Raw genomic sequence first — 20903 nt, 5'->3', positions numbered from 1 at the left:
TCTTGGCCTAAATTTCTGATTGGGTCAACTATAAAATTCCCCCCAGTTTACTGTACTTGTTTCTTAAAGTACATCTGTCTGTACTTGTTCCCTGAAACCTTATGGAAGTGTATTTGCTCTGATTATTATTATTATTATTATTATTATTATTATTAAACCAAAGATTGCACTTAAGATCTCATACCCAGTCCTTTTTTGGGTTACTTACAATGGGGTCTTGCTAAGCGGTTTCAGGTCTTGCTCCCTTGCTAATGCTGTCTTGAAACCTCTGATCCTCCTGCCTTAGCCTCCTGAGGCACTATGATTGCAGGCTTGCACGACCCCACCTGTCTTGTGGCAGTCTTTCATCACCTCCCACAAGTTATTTCTCCCCAAGTATTCTAGTGCCCTCACTGGCATATACTTTGAAATTATCAATAATAAATGACATATGCTGAAGGACAATTTTATTTAGGTTTACTTATATAACACAGTAAGAAAAAATATTTATATAATATCACATTCAAGATTTTAAATTACAAATTCTGAAAAACAATTTGTTCAACATTACACTGATATGAAAATATGGAGAAATACATAAATGTACTTATTACCTAAGAAAATACAAAATAATATACATATATGATTAATTGATGAATAGACTTATTAAAGTTTTTAGGCAAGGGAATTCTTGTGATAAGAGCAGCTGAGCACCCCAGCACTGACTGCTGCAGGAAGCCTTGAATTGCTTAACAGGATCCAACCATCCCCACACTGTGTCCCATGGCTTTTGGTTCTCACTGCCCCAATGTTCCCTGCTAGAACAGAAAGACCTTCACAGAACCCCAGATGAATTCTGTACACTCTACCTTTACATGCATTTCCTCTACAACTATAGCTTACTGAATCCTAGTGAGTAGTATTGGACATTTCACATAGATGAGAGGACTACTTAAATTAATTTTAAATTTAATGTAAAAAGTTGGAAAGTAATTAAATTATAAACACCAGTTCTTTTTTTGTACAGATGGTATTTTTTTATTTGTCCTAATTAATCAATTTCACATGGCAGCAGAAGGCATTTTGAAACATTGAACATAAATGGAGCACAACTTCTCATCGTCTGGCTGTACATGAGGCAGAGTCAGGTGTGGTGCAATCAGACATGTATATAGAATAAAAATGTCCTCATTCCACTGTCTTCCCAGCCCACACTTCCCTACCCTCACTCCCCTCTGTCCAGTTTAAAGTTTCTGAATTCTTCTCTAGCCCATCCACCATTACAGATCAGTATCTGTGTATCAGAGAAAACATTGGGCTTTTGGTTTTTAGGAATTTGTGTATTTCCATCAGCATGATATTCTGCTGGTAAATATTCCCATTTACCTGCAAATGTCATAATTTCATTCTTCTTTAATGCTGAGTAATATTCCCTTTATATATACCATATTTCTTTCATCCATTCATCTGTTGAAGGGCAGTTAGGTTGGTTCCATAGTTTAGCTATTGTGAATTGAGCTGCCAAAAATATTGATGTGGTTGTGTCACAAAGTTTGCTGACATTGTCCTTTGAATATAAACCAAAGAGTGGGATAGCTGGGTCAAGTGGTGGTTTATAGGAGATTTACATTTGAGATTGGGTCTCTGATAAACTTCATGATTGTGGCACATTTGGTGGTTAGGAAGTTTCTGTGAAAAGGTGCAGAATTCCTGGCTCTTGGAAAACTTCCATGTTATAGACATGGGAATGCCTGACCACTGTAGCAATGCTCTTCCCTGAGGGTTTCCATCTTGATCTTAGGCACATAGCTCCTGGGAATAGAAGAATTTGTTGGCTAGATAACTACAATTTTTCATCAAGCATGCTTCTGGAACTGTCCACCTAACAGTAACTTCAGAAAACGGACTTTCTGGAGAGCTGTACAAAGCTCCTGACATCGCATATTGTAACTATGAAATGTAACTGCAGAATAAGCAATCTTACTGATACTCCAAATAATAATGTGGTTGTGGTACTAATGACCTAATGTAACCTATTGATATAGATAAATGTGGCCACATGGACAAAGAGTAACTCTTCCACCTTGTTTCTATGTCTCTTTTGAGATTATTTTCAGTGGTTCCATTCTAAATTTTCTGTGGAATCTCCATACTGTTTTCCAGAGGGTTTGCACCAATTTTCATTCCCACCTACAATATATAAGTGCGCCTTTTTACCCATCTCCTTGCCAATGCTTATTTGTATTCTTGATAATTTCCATTCTGATTGGAATGACATAAAATCTTAGAGTAGTTTTAATTTATTTCTCTAATTTCTACAGATGTTGAACATTTTTCATATATTTGTTGATCAATTGTATTTCTTCTTCTTGTACAGTGTATGTTCAGTTATTTAGCCCATTGATTAAATGGATTTTTTGTGGGTTTCTTCTCTCATGTTTTGAGTTAAGTTTGTTGAGTTTTTTATATATCCTGGAGATTAGCGCTCTACCTGAGTTGAATGTGGTAAAGATTTTTCTCTCATTCATAGGATGTCTTTTCATGTTATTGTTTATTTCTTTTCTGAGAAAAAGCTTTTTAGTTTGACTCCATTCTAAAAGTTGGCCCAAATTTTTATCATGTCAGCTTAGCACTGGACTTCCTTAACAAGACTCAAAAAGCTCAAGAAGGAAAATTAAGAATCAACAAGTGGCATGGATTCAAACTAAGAAGCAAACACCTGTTCTATTGAAAGGTATACCTCTTAATGAAAGATATTGAATATTTAACACCTGTTTTAAGATGTCTTGTATCACAAGATCTGGTAGCAATAGATACGAAAAAAGGAAACATTGGTATAAGGACTTTGTGATATCTCAAATCTTGTGTCAAATAACACAAAACCCTGCAGGTGCATGAGAATGGTATAAAATTTCTGCAGAATTGAGCAAAAATATTTTCTGTGTGTATTAGTCATCTACAAAGAAATAGATTTTTATAGTAATACAAATTATGTGAGATATCTATTGGAAAGAGAGCTCTTCTGAAATGTTAATTCTACCCTTTAAGGAAACAATATTTAAGAGTACTTGTTAGAGACTTTATTGTGATTATGTTTTTTTCAGTGCTTTGTAGAATCAAAACTTCAGAAGACAAAAGACTTAGAACAACACATAGTTAGAAATTTGATGAGAGTTTAGCAACCAACAAGAAATGTAGTAACTTATTCTATAGGGTGTTTTATGGTAATATTCATGACTGAGACTATTATGCCAGAATATTCAGAATTTTCTAAGTTTTATAAAGACTTTAGAATATTTACATTAATACCAGAGATATATTGCATTGTAAAAAAAAAGCTGTTGTTTATATTAGTAGAGTTTAAAACAAAATTGGATCAGAGTTTTAAAGGGATTGTTTTAAGAAAGTAGGGCCAAGGAAGTTGTAATTATAATAGATACCAGCACGTAAAGAGATGCTAAGCATTTCACCCAGAGACAGCAGGAAAGTGGCTGCAGCATCTAAGGATATTTTTTTTTCTTTTTGCAGTAATGGGGTTGAACTGAGGATCATTCAATCACTGATGCATATATTGGAGACAGGGCCTCACTGAGTTGCTTAGTGCCTTGCTGTTGCTGAGACTGGCTTTGAACTCACAATTCTCCTGCCTCAGCTTCAAAAGCTGTTGGGATGATATGCACGCACCACAGTGCCTGGCGGTTTTTTGTTTCTGTTCAGGTATTTTTGTCACAGCAATGCAAAGCTCACCGAAACAGTTTCTAAACATAATCATAGAAGTGTTGAGTGTTTACCAAAGAAGTCAAATACGGCAAAACATAAGATAACCAAACAAATCAGTCAAATTATACTAGAGAATAAAAAAATATGTCCACAAATAGATATGTTGATTAAAATATTTCTGGCGTATGCAAATAATTGTTTGTCCTTAGTCTTTCAGAAATGAACAAATGATGCATACTACAAGGTCGACTAATTTCAATGACTTTATGCTCACTTCAGCCAGAATACACATCATATACTGAGTGACTTTATTTATATGAAATTTCACAAATATGTAAATTCAAAGATACAGAATACATTTAGGGTTTTCCAGTGATTGCAATTAGGGATAATATGAACAATGTGTGTAATGGGTTAGGTGGTCAATTTGAAGTAAAAAGTATTATGGAAAACGATGTAGCTGGAAATCATACAATTATGCAGTGTGATAACTCACACTGACTTGAGAACCATAAACTGTTACAAAGGTTAATTTTATATCATGTGGATTTCATCTTAATGGTGTGAAATTTTTTTGCTGCTGAACTGGATGTAGTTTTAGATGTTTTCCTCTTACAGGTTAGTGAATGAGTGAGAGCTGCCCACCACACTTAATTTTAACTAATCCATATAAACACCTACCACTAACTTACACTGAGGTGAAGGAGGGCAGAGATGAAAACACACAGTGAGCACCATCAGTCTCTCCTCTGTGTCATTAGTTTCTCAATAACGACTAAAGTCAATGCCCAGCAGAGGAATTTCCGTGTGTCATCCACTGTCCATACTGGCATGTGGCCAGGTCCTCTCTCCTGGGTTGTGCAGGTTTCACTGCCTGGTGGTGTGCTCAAGCCTCCTGCTGTCTCTGCAGGCTGAGCTCTGGGCTCCCAGGAGCCCTGTTCCCACTGGCTAGGCACCATGCTCACATCTAGGCACCATGCTCACATAAAGCAGTGGTGATCAAGCTCCCAACATCCTACATGGCAGTGGGCTGACTGGACAGATCCACCCTGGCTGCAGTCAGAGTGGATGGGAGAAGCCAAGGAGAGATGTGGTTCTGCACCATCATGGAGAGTAGGAGACACTCAGTAGTGAGGACTTGCATTTGGAGTCCAAATGCATCTAAGATTCATAATTATTCTGCTCTGAAAATTGCAATTTCATACAAAGAGTCAGCTAGCCCAGGAAGGGTTCGGTGAATTCTGAGAAGAGCACAGGAAGCACAGAGGTCCTTATAACTGCATTATGGTGTTTGCTGTGATTGCCATGGCTTTAATAGGAACACCGGGACCTTGGGGACATCTGCATGGTATATGGAAGTAAAGTGTGTAATAGTTCTTTGTGTTGCTTCTTGTTGGTTTAAAATTCTTTTCTTCGGATTACTTTAACTTTTAATACACTTAGATAACACCCAAAGTAGTTTGCACAGAAATTCCATAGAAGACTAATAAAAATATTCACATTAAGACAACAAGAATAAAATGCAAAACATGGTATAGGATAGGTAGGTAGATAGGAATGATTTTATATAGCTGATACACATGCACCTGCTGCAGTCCGGCTGCAGCAAAATAGCTGGGGGTGACGAATAACTTGTGTACGTTGATACAGCAGGAATGGGAGCCATTTATTGTAGGACAACAGAGGTATTTATACATTTTGCACAGCTTATCTTAATTAGCATAAACTGGATACATCAGTCAACCAATAAGGAATCTCCACACTTAATGGCTTGCTTTTGTTACTTCTCAGACCACTCCCTCTGGCATTTTGCCAGGCACCATCTAGACTTCTTTATGAACTCTAACATTTCTCTGGCAAAATACCAGGTGTTATTTTGACTTGTTTACAGACTCTAACATGCACCTAAGTCAATAACTGGGAAATATATTTAATGTAGTAGGCAAGATTCATTGAAATATTTTGAACATTAATCTCACTCCTTTCTTTTGTTCACAAATACATGTTTTCAATTATTTCTTTGTTTGTTTGGTGACAGGGATTGAACTCAGGGCTGCCTAATCATTGAGCAACACCCCAGCCCTTTTGAACATTTATTCTGAGACAGGGTCTTGACAAGTTGCTGAGGCTAGCTTTGAACTTGAAATCTTCCTGTCTCAGCCTCCTGTGCTGCTGGGATTATAGGCATGCACCACCATACCCAAGATTTCAATTATATTCTTAATTTTTTATACTAAATATATGTTACCTATGACTATGAGGATGTGTGTGTCCAGTGGTATAAATATAAAAATAAACTTGCGTAACATTTGGAAGCATATTTTTATTTTCAGAATAGATGTACCTCAGCATTTTTAATGACTTATCAGAGACACTAGTCAATAATTCCTAATATGGAAAATATAATTTAGAAAATAATTTATTCTTGTGTCTTCCAAACCAAATAATATTTGCAGTTTTGAAGTGCTCTTTTTTATTTTGTAATTCATTATTTGAAACACTATCAACAGAAATTAAAAAGAGAAAACTCTCAGCTTTTACCACTTACAGAGAAAGCACCTGGGCAGTCCCTGTTCATGTTCCTGGAGTTAAAACATGCTAGTTTTCCTCACACACATTGTGCTGACTCTCACTCTACCATCCCTTTCTGTTATTTATACCTGCATCTTATTGTCTTTATGAGAGAATTCTCTATAGGCATTTTTGCTCCTTAAATGAGAATGTAGAATTGAATCACACCAAAATATTAAGGCCAATCTATGCAATCTAAGCCATACTTTTATTTTAAAAATCCAGGTTCAAAAAGTCATCCTATCTTTAGAATCTACTGAAATTATCTGAGCCTCTCTGTAAAAATTAGGCGGTGCTTGTACATTTATTTTATTGTATTTATACATGACTTTGGATTGGTGCTCCATAAATGGAAGTTTTTGAAGATTGATACATAAAAAAAGAAAGACAAATTCAGAAGAATTTATCAAACCATAGCTAAATCACACAAAGGAGGACATCAAGTAAGTTAAGCTTCAAACTGGTTTGTGGAGAATTTGATGAATTCTATTGGAGAAGGAAAGGCAGTATTTGCCTTAGTGTAGAAAACAATAATAAAGAAAGAAAATGTCTCTGTAGTTTTATGCATCTTCTAGATTTGAACCCATGTTGATGTCCCATCTGTATGTGACAGGATGTCCTGAGGTGATCAACAGGAGCTCCTATAGCTCCTGGAATCCAGGTTAAAGGGTAAAAGGTCTGGCAGATTTCCTTATTAGTTAGTATCATCATATATCAAATACAGAATTTTTCATATTAATTTGAATTTTTATATATGTACCATTTTATGTTTTTTCCTTCGGAGTACTCAAATCATGTTTTTTAAAAGACAATGTTTTACTAAAACTCAGTATCTGCAGCAGATTTTGCCATATTATAAACCATTAGTAAATATTTGTCAAGATTGCCTGCTTTAAAATCATCTTCTTTCTGCACAGAAGTGGGGGTATGTTATTTCAAATGAACACACACTGTATTCTTACAGAAGTGAAGAAAGGACATCACTGATTTAGAAGGTACTCACTTGTAAATTAGTGGAATCAAAAAACTTAGTTCATATTAGCAGTTAGTCAATTGTGCTACATTGCATTTTTATTAACTACTATGCGTGAAGTCACTTACTTGCTAAAATCAAGGAATTTATACCAGTGATTTGAGTGATTAGTACATATAGATTTACTAAAAGGTATAATAACATGTCGACTTCTAACACTAACAGAAAAATTAAAGACTAAGAAAGGGTTTCAGAGAAAAAGTTACATCAAGAAACAGTTCATATTAGCAGTTAGTCAATTGTGCTACATTGCATTTTTATTATCTACTATGCATGAAGTCACTTATTGCTACTAAGAGAATAAAAAGATGAATGATACAAGGTCCAAAATCAAGGAATTTATACAAGTGATTTGGGTGATTAGTACATATAGATTTACTAAAAGGTAAAATAACATGTCGACTTCTAACATTAACAGAAAAATATAAGAAAAACTAAAGACTAAGAAAGGGTTTCAGAGAAAAAGTTACATTTTAGCCTCTTTAAAGAGCAGTATATACTAATGGGGTAAATTAAATCAGTTATGGTTTGGTAGAAAAGGGGCTCTGTCAACAAGTTCCAGGGTATGGTGTGAACAAGGAAGTCACTGTTCAGGTTTGTGTCAGTGAAGAATGGGGGATGGGGCTAGCAAAAGATTGTAGGTAGATTAAGTAGGACACCTTAACTTCACCCACACTGTGAAATTAACAGTAATGTTCACGAGTCTGGCCACCCACCAATGACATTGGGGGACACATACATTTTCAGAGGAGCCCAGGCAGGCTCAGTAGGAAGGTCTCTTTTCTTTCTTTCTTTCTTTCTTTTTTTTTTTTTTGGAAGGTCTCTTTTCTAAGGGTGAGTGTTGTTAACATGGCAAGGTGCTAAGGTGGACCCAGGTTGCAGAGGGCTGAGGAGATAATGATTTTGGTGACAAAGGATTGAACCAGTCTGAAGTGCTGCAGGAGTGCTATAACTATGAGCAAAACATTCCTTGTAGGGTATGCAGTCAGTAACTTTCTGTACACTTATGATAACTTTAAGAAGATTGGTATATAAGGGAAGTGTCAAAAAGAAAAGGGACAATGATTGTCTAAACAAAGGAATCTTCAACTTCATGGTTCTGAGCACTGAGTAAAAACATATTAAGGTAAAAAGTAGAAGTTTAGTAGAATGTCAGCCTCTAAAGTCCTTACACTGATCTACTTGAGAGAAAAATAGCCCCTGGGGGAGCTGAAACAGGTCTGGCTGAGCATGTGTGAGTTTTTCATGTTCATGATGATAAAGTCTCTGACACCATTCTTACAAAAATATTTATAAATTATAATTTGAATTATTTAGTGTGGATACAAAGGCAAAAAGTGGTGAAATTGCATTTATGGAAGGCAATGAGATAATAAAATTACAGAGCATTAAAGAACGTATTGTCACACAGGTGATCAAACAGGAGAGAAGGTGACCAATACTTGCTAGTGCTCTGCTTAAGAGTCTCAGGAGGTTAGAGGAGCCTTGATGGGGAAACTGAAGACAAGCTCTGAAGGCCACACGTAGACCATGGGCTGCAGGCCTCCACACCTGCACTGGGAGATGCACTATGGTTAAAAATGATTAAAAATATCAGAAAAAGAAGAGTGACCTTTCCTCTGCAGGGAAAGCTAATGTGAAATACAAGAAAACACTCTGGACATAAATATGTAAAATAATTGTATTAATTATTTTTTCCTTCGTCTCTCATCTATTTATCTTACCAGGCAACCAGAATTTCCAGCAAATGGCCAATGCCACCATGGTGACTGAATTTCTCCTCCTGGGCTCTCCTGATGGCTAGGATCTGAGTTTCCTCTATTTCACAGTATTCCCAATGACCTACTTGGGTACCTTGTTAGGGAACCTTCTCATCATCATGGTCACCACTGCTGACCAGAATCTGCATATGCCCATGTACTTCTTCCTCAGGAACCTGTCCATCTTGGACATATGCTTCATTTCCATCACTGTCCCCAATGCCTTTGTCAACTCTTTCATTATCAACTGGGTCATTTCAGTGACTGGCTGTGCAACACAGATCTTCTTGGTCCTTTTTTGTGCATACATAGAGATTTTGATTCTCTCCATCACGGCCTGGGACTGCTATGTGGCCATTTGCCAGCCCCTCCAATGGATCCTCAGTTTTGTGTCTGCATGACCTTGGCTTCCCTGCTCAGTGGTCTGCTGTACTCAGGTGTGCACACAGGGAACACATTCCGGCTTTCCTTCTGCCAGTCAAACATGGTCCACCAGTTCTTCTGTGACATCCTCTCTCTGCTGAGGTTTTCCTGCTCTGACACCACCAGCAACAAGTTTCTTATTCTTGTCTATGCTGTGGTCATTTGTGGTGGTTGCTTTCTTTTTATTGTCATGTCATACATTCACATATTTTCTGCTGTGCTAAAATTTCCCACCAGAGCCCCAGGGAAAGTCTTCTCCACCTGCACCCCTCACATTCTCCTGGTGTCCATTTTCCTCAGTTCTGGCTCAGGTGTGTTCCTGAGGTCCTCAGCAACCTCTGACACCCTCCAGGACATGGTTCTGTGTGCCTTTTACACCGTAGTTCCTTCCTTCCTGAATCCTCTCCTCCACAGTCTCAGAAACAAACAGGTAAAGGAAGCTGTGAGGAGAGTAATGCCAAGACAGTTGTTGTCAGGGAAATTATAAAGATGCCATTCAGCATCATCCTAATTTCATTGATCGTGGTACTTAATTAGATACAATCCTCTTTATATTTGAACTTTACAAGTTACTCTGTCTACCTTTCTATTGCATTATTAGAAGCTGAGTTATTTCGTAAGGTATATTTCTGTGACTTACCATATCATTTCAAGGGTTCCTTCATAGATTGTGTTATTTCATCAATGCATCTTTTAATGATTAAATATAATTCAATATATTTGCTAAACTCATACGTGGTTATATATTTTAAAGAATCATCCCATATGTCAATTACCTATATTAAATACTGTCACCAAAGAAAACCTATAAAATCTGGAGATTACTTATTCTTATATAATTTGCTATTATTCAGAACAGTGTAGAACCTACTTGTAAACACTGTGATACATAATTTGTCAATTTACTTACTTTTAAAATATATAAAAAATCAAATCTTAAAGAAGTTATAGCCAAAATGTAAAGAATTTCACAGTAACATTTTTCTCCATCTGAACCAGGCAAAAAAAGAGACTCCTTTCTGTGAAGTAAAGAGTGGCAATGATTAATGCACCCCATGTCCCAACATTCACAACTTTCCACAGGGAACAGCAGCCCGTGCTTCTTTGGCCACGACAGGGGCCAGTCCTTGATTATGTCTATGAATTGAGGTCAGCTTTCTGATGGTTTGTCTTCTACACATCTTACTCCTGTAGTGTTGTGCTAATGACTTGGTCCTAATAATCATGGAGAAATAAATGATAGTTGTCTGGCACATGTGTCTGGGCCATGCCAACTCTTACATTTCTTCACTTTTCTCAAATTTGTAATGCAAAACTCTGTCTTTATTTGTGATAGTCATTTTGTTGTTTTTGTTGCTGGTAATGTTTTATTTATTTATTTTTTAAAATTTTAGTTTGTTATATATGACAGCAGAATGCATTACGATCTCTCCTGCACATATAGAACACATTTTATATTTTTTAAGTAAATGACAGCAGAATGATTATAATTCTTATTACACATATAGAGCACATTTTTTCATATCTCTGGTTGTATATAATGTATGTTCATGCCAATTCATGTCTTCATACATGTACTTTATATAATGATGTCCATCACATCCCGCCATCCTTGCTAAAACCCTGCTCTCTCCCTTCCCCTCCCATCCCTCTGTCCTATGTAGAGTTTGTCTTTTCCTCCCATTCCCCTCTCCCTACCCACTATGAGTCAATCTCCTTATGTCAGAGGAAACACTCAGCATTTTTTTTTTTTTTTGGAATTGACTAACTTCACTTACCATTATCTTCTCCAATGCCTTCCATTTATCTGCAAATGCCATGAATTTATTCTCGTTTACTGCTGAGTTATATTCCATTGTGTACATAAGCTCCATTTTTTATACATTCATCTACTGAAGGGCATCTAGGCTGGTTCCAAAGTTTAGCTATTGTGAATTGTGCTGCTATAAACATTGATATGACTGTGCCCCTGTAGTAGGCTATTTTTAAGACCTGTGGGTATAGACTGAAAAGAGGTATAGCTGGGTCAAATGGGGGTTCCATTCCAAGTTTTCCATGGAATCTCCACACTACTTTCCATATTGGCTGCACCAATTTGCAATCCCACCATTAATGTATGAGTGTGTCTTTTCCTCCACATGCTCCCCAATACTTATTGTTGTTTGTATGCATAATAGTTGCCATTATTAAAAGAGAGAGCTGAAATCTTAGAGTAGTTTTGATTTGCATTTCTCTAATTGTTAGCAGTAATGAACATTTTTTCATAAATGTGTTTATCAATTGTATATCATTTTCTGAGAAGTTTCTTCTCAGGTCCTTGGCCCATTTATTAATTAGATTATTTGCTTTTTCGTGTTTAGCTTTTTGAGTTCTTTATATATCCTAGAGATTAGTGCTCTATCTGATATATGAGGGGTAAAAATTTGCTCCCAAGATGCAGGCTCTCTATTCACCTCAAAGATTGTTTCTTTTGCTGAGAAGAAACTCTTTAGTTTGAATCCATCCCATTTATTGTTGCTTGGTTTTAATTCTTGCACTATAGGAGGCTTATTGAGGAATTTGGGGCCTAATCCCACATGATGAAGATTAGGGCCTACTTTTTCTTCTTTAAGGCGCAGGGTCTGTGGTTTAATTCCTAGGTCCTTGATCCACTTTGATTTGAAGTTTTGAACTTTTTAATGTTTTGTGCATAGTGAGAGAGAGAGATTTAATTTCCTTTAATTGTGTATAAATTTTTAGTTTTCCCATCACCATATTTTGAAGAGGCTATCTTTTCTCTAATGCATGTTTTTGGCACCTTTGCCTAATATAATTGTAATTTTGTGGGTTAGTCTCTGTGTCCTCTATTCTGTACCATTGGTCTACTAATCTGTTTTGGTGCCAATACTATGCTGTTTTTGTTACTATTGCTCTGTAGTATAGTTTTAGGCTGTATTTTGTCAAAGGTCTGGTATAGCAATGCCACCTGCTTCACTCTTCCTCCTAAGCATTGCTCTAGCTTTTCTGGGTCTCTTATTTGTACAAATGAATTTCATGATTGCCTTTTCTATTTTAATGAGGAATACCATTGGGATTTTGATTGGAATTGCATTAAATCTGTATAGTGCTTTTGTTAGTATGGTCATTTTGATAATATTAATTCTGCCTATCTAAGAACAAGGTAGATTTTTCCATCTTATAAGGTCTTCTTTGATCTTTTTTTTTCTTTAGCATTTTATAATTTTCATTGTATAGATCTTTCACCTTGTTCTTTAAATTGATTGCCAAGTATTTTTGTTTCTTGAGGCTATTGTAAATAGGTAGTTTTCCTCACTTCCCTCTCAGAGTATTTGTCACTGATGTACAGAAATGTCTTTAATTTATGAGTGTTGATTTTATATCCTGGTACTTTGCTGAATTCATTTACTAGTTCTAGAAGTTTTCTGGTGGAGCTTTTTGGATCTTCTAGGTATAAAATCATATTTTCATCAATTAGTGCCCATTTGAGTTTTTGTTTTCCCATGTAACTCTTTAATTGTTTTCATCTGTCTAATTGCTCTGGCCAATGTTTCAAGAACTATATTAAATAGAAGTGGTGAAAGAGGGCATCACTGTCTTGTTTCAGTTTTTAGAGGCAATGCCTTCAATTTTCTCCATTTAGAATGATGTTGGCCTGGGGCTTAGCAGAGATAGCCTTTATGATGTTGGGATATATTCCTGTTATCCCTAGTTTCCCTGGTATTTTGAACATGAAGGGGTGCTGTATTTTGTCAAATGCTTTTTCTACATCTAATGACATGATCATATGATTCTTATCTTTTTTTTAAATGATTTTTTTAAAGAGAGAGAGAGAGAGTGAGAGAGAATTTTAATATTTATTCTTTAGTTCTCTGCAGACACAACATCTTTGTTGGTATGTGGTGCTGAGGATCGAACCCGGGCCGCATGCATGCCAGGCGAGTGTGCTACCGCTTGAGCCACATCCCCAGCCCCTCATAGCTTTAAGTCTATTGATGTGATGAATTACATTTATTGAGTTTCACATGTTAAACCAACATTGTATCCCTGGGATCAATTCCCACTTGATCTTGGTGTACAATATTTTTGACACGTTTTTGCATTTTATTTGCCAGAATTTTATTGAAAATATTTGCATCTATGTTCATTAGAGATATTGTTCTAAAGTTTTTTTTTGTTTGATGTATCTTTGCCTGGTTTTGTAATCAGGATGATATTGGCACCATAGAATCAGTATGGGAGTGCTCTCTCTTTTTTTTCTATTTAGTGAAATAAATTGAAGAGTATTGGTGTTACTTCTTCCTTAAAGGTCTTGTAGAATTTGGCTATGTATCCATCCAGTCCTGGGCTTTTCTTGGTTGATAGACTTCTGGTGGTGTATTCCATTTCATCACTTGATATTGGTCTGCTCAAATTTAATTACTATGAAAATATATATAAATCAAATCCTTAAAACTTTGTAATAAAAAATGTAGAGAGAATCACAATGATACTTTTTCCCAATTCTCTTATATATAAAAAAGGAAGATGCTCCTTGTCCATTAAGAAAAGACAGAGCAAAGTTTACATCCATCATGAACCAATATTAAAATCCATCCACTGGGGAAGAGCACCTTGGGCTCCCCCGGCTGTTATGGCTGCCAATCTTTTATTGTGTCTAGGATGGTCTAGTATGGGGGACACAAACTCGGGGCTGAGTTGCAGGTAAGTTTTCTAAGGGTTTTCCTCCCATACATCTTAGTTCTATAATAACTATTGTAATGAGTCATAACTGATCATTATGAAAAAGTGGCCAGGAATTGTCTGGCCTCACTGTCTGACCCATGTAAACTTGAAAATTTCTCTCAGTTTTTTTTTTTTTTTTTTTTGGAATTTGTAAAGTAAACCTCTAGGTGCATTTCTGGCCTTTTTTTTTTTTTTTGGTTGTTGTTGCTGTAGTTGTGCTCAGCAGGACTGAACCAAGGCTGCATCCTAGACTTTTTTCTGTTTTTAATGTGGGACTATATATGCTTTGACCAGACAAACTCCATTTTATCCTGAGACTCCATTGCATATGAAAAATGCTTCTCACATGAGAAAACTTGCTTACGTGACCCACATTCTGCCAAGCACAGCCTGTGTGACAACAAATAAGACTAAAAAAGTTTCAATTATTCTTTCACAGCATATTATTAGGAAATACATATGTAAGTTGTTCTCATTTTAGTTCCTATTTTTCTTGGGCTGTGTACTGTACCCTGAACTAGGTAATTCTGACTCACTCTCCATGTTACTATGGTTTTGAAGTACTGGTAGCTTGTCCTTTGGGGATATACAAATGTACCCTACCTTCTGCAAAAGGTTGAAGGATGCAGAGCTACCTTTCTATTTGCCATTCCTACCCACCATCTAATAAACTTAGTGTCCTACTTCAAGACTCACCCAGTGATTTCTTTCTCATGTGCCAAATTGTATCACAGAAAATAGGGTGTTGCTAAGTTGCTTAGGGACTCCAGGAGTTTCAGAGTCTTGCTTCATACCTGTGATCATGTTCATCAGCCTCCTCATGTGTGGGATTGCAGGTGTGCACCCCTATGCTCAGTTTGTGGCAGCTCATCATCTCACATGAGTTATTTCTTTCCAAACATTTTAATGTCCTCATTGGCATGTGCTTTGTTAATTGTTAATTATGACTGACATAGGCTCCATATCAAGTTACCTAGGAGAACTGATATAACAAAATGAGAATAAAATATTTATACCAAAAAACAATCAGTGTATTCAATTCCAAATTCTAAACAATCAATTTCGTTCACCAAAACACTAATAGGAAAATGTGGATTAAAAATAAAAATGAATTTATTACCTAAGGCAATATAAAAGCCTATATGTATGATATTGATTAATAAAGGCATTTCTTAAATTTTCAGACAAGGGAATACTTGCAGTAGGAGCCAACGAGCACCCCAGTGCTGCCTGATGTGGGAAGGCTTGACTTCCTCTATATGATCCACCAGAGTTGATCCACCCACACACTATGTCCATGGTTTCTGGTTCTCACTGCTCCAATGTTTCCTGCTAGAGGAAAAGACCTTTGGAGAACTCCAGATAAATTCAGCAAACTCCACCTTGATATGCATTTCCTCTTCAACTATGGCTTCCTGTATCTAATTTTATGAGTTTTTCATGAGTTGAGGTGTCCACATAAATGAAGTTTAAATTGAACAGATAAAGGAGGAAAGAAATTGAATTGCAACCATCAGTCCTATTGAGACGCATCCTCTGGGGTACATTTTTGGATATTTAACATATGTTTTATTTGGAAAACTTTGAGTCAAAGGAGATGAACAAAAAATATTGATATAAGGACTTTATTATAGCTCACATTGTGTGTGAAATAATGCAAAGACCCATCAATTGGTGTGATATGGATCATATGCAGAAGTGGTAAAAAATTTACTTTGAGTATTAGTCATGAGCCAAGAAGCATATTTTTATAGTAATATCACTATGTCAAAGATATATTTTGGATAGCCAACTTTTCTGAAATATTAGGTCTATTTATTAAGCCAGTTTTCATAAAATATTAGGTTTACTCTAATAAGGAAACAATATTTAAGAGTACATGAGTTGCCACCTCCATGGCCATTAATTCAGATACCACACAGGGATGACCAGAGATTTTTACAAAACACACAAAAACCTTTAGAGAGAATGCTGGGATCAGGTGGGACACTCATCTCTGGTTGAGATGAGTGACCCCGAGCTGGTTCAGCACATTTATTTTATAGGTTTTATCATAAAAAGGTTATTTGTGGAAAAATTTCAACAAAGCAGGCAGGTGTGAGGCTCCCACTACCAATGAGACATTGTGGTTCTTGTTATCTATGCTCAGAATCTCTGATCCCTGGGAGATAGTATCTCAGTTTCAAGGTTCAGACTGATAACTCTGAGCCTTTGCCCTGATTTTTCATAGGCAAAGTGTCACCATAGCAACTGGGGGATCTTCAACTGTGTATTTGCTCAGGGAGTTCCCACTGCAAGCAGCACACGACCACCATGAGACAATCACAAACCTGATGCACATCACCATCTCCCATGGTTATGAGTGTCAGTGTCTGTGGGATGAAAGTTGCAGAAGACCGAGCCTGAGCCCAGTACAGAGTTAGAAGTATAATGAAAGTTTAGCAATCAACAAGGCAATGTAGTAACTTATTCTATAGAGACTTTTAAGATAATATTCACAACTGAGAGTTATGCCAGAACCATCTGACTTTTTCCACCTTCATAAATCCTTTAGAATACTTATATCAATGACTTTAGAGTATTATATCAACTGCAAGGAATCACTTGTTTGTATCAGTAGAGTTAAAAGCTAGATTTGATCAGAATTTTAAAGACATCATTTTAAAAGTTGGATCCCAAAACTGAGTGGTTGTAAACTGACTGCAAGCCCTAAAGAGATGCAAAGTATTTCATACCTCTTCAATAGGAAAGGAGCTGAGAGCATCTAATAAATCTGTAAGACCATACCTATTGCACACTCAAGAATGTAGAAAGGAATATTCCCTTGAGAAGTGTCTTGTGGCCACCCTGTTTGCACAGCGGGCACAAGAAGTTGTTTTACCATGCTAAGCAAGGAAGACATTCAGAAACCACCATTGTAATAATTTGGGGGACCCAACTATGGTGAGGTGGCATCAGGCTTTAGCATCATTTACATTGTGCCAGCTCTACAGGAATGCAGGGTGCTCAAATTAATGCCTTCCACCATCAATTCAAAGAAAGGCTTGGTAGACCAAGTGAACTGTAGCATTGCCTGAGGCCCTGCAGGCTCCCCCTGACAGGGTGAATAGGTGAAGCTGTGAATGTGAAGCCAAAGTTGGCATGGAATCCCAAGACATTAATAGTTACCAGTAGCATAAACTCTCTGCCAAGAAAAGGCAAAGAGAGACCCTGTGCTCTGCAACTGGAAATACCAAAGGGCAGGAATTACCAAACATTTTGGAAATATTGTCTTACAGTCAAGAGTCTTAGCTGTTACATGAGGAATTACAGATGGAGTTATTTTCTCAGTTGGATTTGTATTTCCTCTACATCACCCATTCTTTCCACAGCCCTACTAAGTTCTTTTGGAATAAGAAGGTTTATGTTCTACAGTGGATATTGATGCATGTAACTTGCTTTTGATTTTTATGGGGCCTCAAAACCAAGATTTTACCTTCAGTTTTAGGTGAGATATTTGGCTCAAACTTTAGGGTAAAGTTGGAATTGTTACGACTAACAGACAGTTGGAGATGGCCTAAATTCATTTTGCATTGTGAAATGGACATGAGTTTTGAAGGTCTTGGATTGAAACATTATGGATGGAATGTGAGGTATCTCAAAAAGTTCCTGAATTGAGACAGAATTTTAAAAGGTAGAATGATAGGATTATGAGAGCTGCAACCTAATCAATCCATCTTAATTTGAATTGACTGGGTGGTAGATTTAGGCATTTGGAACATTGCTGGAGAATGTGGCCCACTGGGATTAATCCCTGATAGCTTTCCTCTAACCCTAACCCTCATTCTTCTTCCCTGCCTTTTCTTTCCTGGAGCCATATGCTGAGCATCTTCCCTCTGCTGTGTTGGTCCTCAGTGTGCCCCCACCATGGGCACAAAGTCATGAAATTGGCCAAAGATAGACTAAAACTCTGAAACCCTGAGTCAAAATATGCTTCCCCAAATTGGTTGGTTTTTGTTTATTGTGGGTGTGTTTTTTGTTTTTTAACCAGGTATTTTGGTCACAGCCATGCAAATCTGACACAGTTCTTCATCATAATCACATAGAGTGCAGAGTGTATACTAGAGATGACCAAATGGCCAAACTTATAATACACAATAAATCAGTCACATTATATTACCAGATTGAGGAGAAATAAGTCCACAGATAGATGTGCTGATTTAAAGATCTGTGGAATGTACCTGTAACAGAATGTCCTTCGTCCTAAGGAATGTACAAACAATGCCTGTACAGGGTGGACTGATTTTGAAAAAGTTAGGGTAAGTCAAGCCAGAACATATATTGAATGATTTTATTTATATGAAATTTCACAAATATATAATTTCAGAGGTACAGAATATAACTAGAGTTTTCTAGTGTCTGTAAGACCATGTGTAACAGATTAGATGGTTCATCTGAAGTAATAAAAGTATCTGGGAACAAGTTGCAGTTGGATGTTCTACAACTTGGTAATGTAGTAAATATTACTACATTTATAACCATGAACTGTCACAAAGGTAAACTTTATGTCATGTGAATTTCATGTCAATGATAAGAAATTTTTATGCTGAACTACAGTGTGAACAGTTTCCCACTTACAAGTTGGTGAGTGAGTGAGAGTTGCTCACCAGCCTTGATGTTACCTGATCCATACCAACACCCTTAATTCATAATGAGGACAGGAGGCCAGAGATGAAAACACACAGGGAGAACCATCAGTCTTTTCAGTGTTACTCACTTCTCAGTAATGATTTACAACCATGTGTGGCAGAGCAGTTCCACTGTCCATGCTGGCACGTGGCCAGGTCCTCTCTCCTGGGCTCTGTAGGAGCTGCTTCTTGGGGGTGTGCTCAGGCCTCCTGCTGTCTCTGCAGGCTGAGCTCTGGGCTCCTGGGGGCCCTGCTCCAACTGGCCAGGCACCAGGTTCACATAAAGCAGAGGTGACTGAGCTCCCCACATCCTACATAGCACTGTGCTAACTGGACAGATTCACCCTGGCTGCAGACACAATTGATGGGAGAAGCATGGGGAGACATGGTTCTGTTCCATGTTGACAACAAGTGACACTCAGGAGTGAGTAATAAGCAGTTAGAGTTTCAATGCATCTGAGCTTTACTTTTATTCTGTTCAGCAAATTACAGTGTCATCCAAAGAGTCAGCTAGTCCAGGAAAAGTTTTAATTCTGAGAAGAACACAGCAAGCATGGAGACTCCTTAAAAGTGCACTATGGTTTTGGGGGTGATTGCCACTGCTGCAATAGGAACACAGAGACCTTCAGGAGGTCTGCACAGTGGATGCAAGTATAGTGTGTGAAAATTCTTCACGCTGATTCTGGATAGTTTAAAATTCTCTTTTTCAGATTACTATTCCTTATAGCATACTTGTAAAATTCCAGAGAAAAATAAACACATTCACATTAAGACAACAAGCACAAAATGCAAAATATGGTATAGGATAGTTAGGTAGATAGGAATGTTTTTATACAACTGATAAACATGCACATATGTAAATAAATGTGGGAAATAATATATTTAATGTAGAACACAATTTTCATTGGAATAGTTTGAAAATTAATCTCACCCCTTTCTTTTGATCACAATACATTTTTTCACTTATTCATTTTGTTACTTTTTGTTTTGGGGTTTCAGGGATTGAACCCAGGGGTGCTTAACCACTGAGCCACATCCCAGCCCTTTTGATTATTTATTCTGAGACACAGTCTTGACAAGTTGGGAGGCTAGCTTTGAGTCTGTCTCAGCCTCCTGAGCTGCTGGATTACAAGCATGTGTCACTGTGCCCAAATTTTCAGTTGTATTCTTAACATTTTTTACTGAGTATATATTAAGTATGACTATAAGGATGTGTGTGTCTAATGGTATCAATATAAATTTCAAGTTGTGCAACATTTGGAAGCATATTTCAATTTTCAGATTATATGTACCTCAGCATTCCTCAATGGCTTATCAAAGATACTAATCAATTTCCTAACAAGGAAAATGTAATTTAGAAATAATTAATTATTGAATCTTTCAAACCAAAAATTTTTTAGCAGTTTTGAAATGATCTATTTAACATATATTTAATTATTTGAAACACTATCGAGAGAAATACAAAAAATAAAAAGTCCTGGCTTTTCACGTGCAGAGAAAGCACCTGGGCAGTCCCTCTTCATGTTCCTGGAGTTAAAACATGCTAGTTCTCCTCACACACATTGTCCTGACTCTCACTTCTACCAACCCTTTCTGTTATTCATACCTTCATCTTATTGTCTTTAAGAGGGAATCTTAAAATGAGGATGTCATACAGAACCATATAAAATTTTAAATTCAACCTATGCAATCTAAGCCATATTTTAAAAAAATCCAGCTTCAAAAAATCACCATATATTTAGAATCTACTGAAATTGTCTCAGGCCCTTTTTAAAAATAGGTGGTGCTTTGTACATTTATTTTATTGTATTTATACATGACTTTGCATCAGTTCTCCATAATTGGAAGTTTCCCGATATTGACGGGAATATAAAAAAAGAAAGTTGAATTGAGATGAATTTATCAAACTATACCAAAATCACACAAGGAAAAGAGGACATGAAGTAAGTTCCTATAATTCAAACTAGTTGTGGAGAATTTTCTAAGTTCTATTGGAGAAAGAAAAGCAGTAGGTTGTTTAGTGTTAAA

The 20903-nt window shown here is 36.7% G+C and overlaps 1 pseudogene; it reads left to right on the top strand.

Annotated features, from left to right (window-relative positions):
* The first annotated feature begins 9050 nt into the window (after positions 1–9050).
* LOC144255497 (olfactory receptor 14C36-like) lies at positions 9051–9973 on the top strand (annotated as a pseudogene).
* The last annotated feature ends 10930 nt before the right edge of the window (positions 9974–20903 follow it).

Source organism: Urocitellus parryii, chromosome 1 (assembly GCF_045843805.1).
Source record: "Urocitellus parryii isolate mUroPar1 chromosome 1, mUroPar1.hap1, whole genome shotgun sequence".
NCBI classification, from domain to species: domain Eukaryota; kingdom Metazoa; phylum Chordata; class Mammalia; order Rodentia; family Sciuridae; genus Urocitellus; species Urocitellus parryii.
This window is presented reverse-complemented; position numbering and strand designations above follow the sequence as displayed.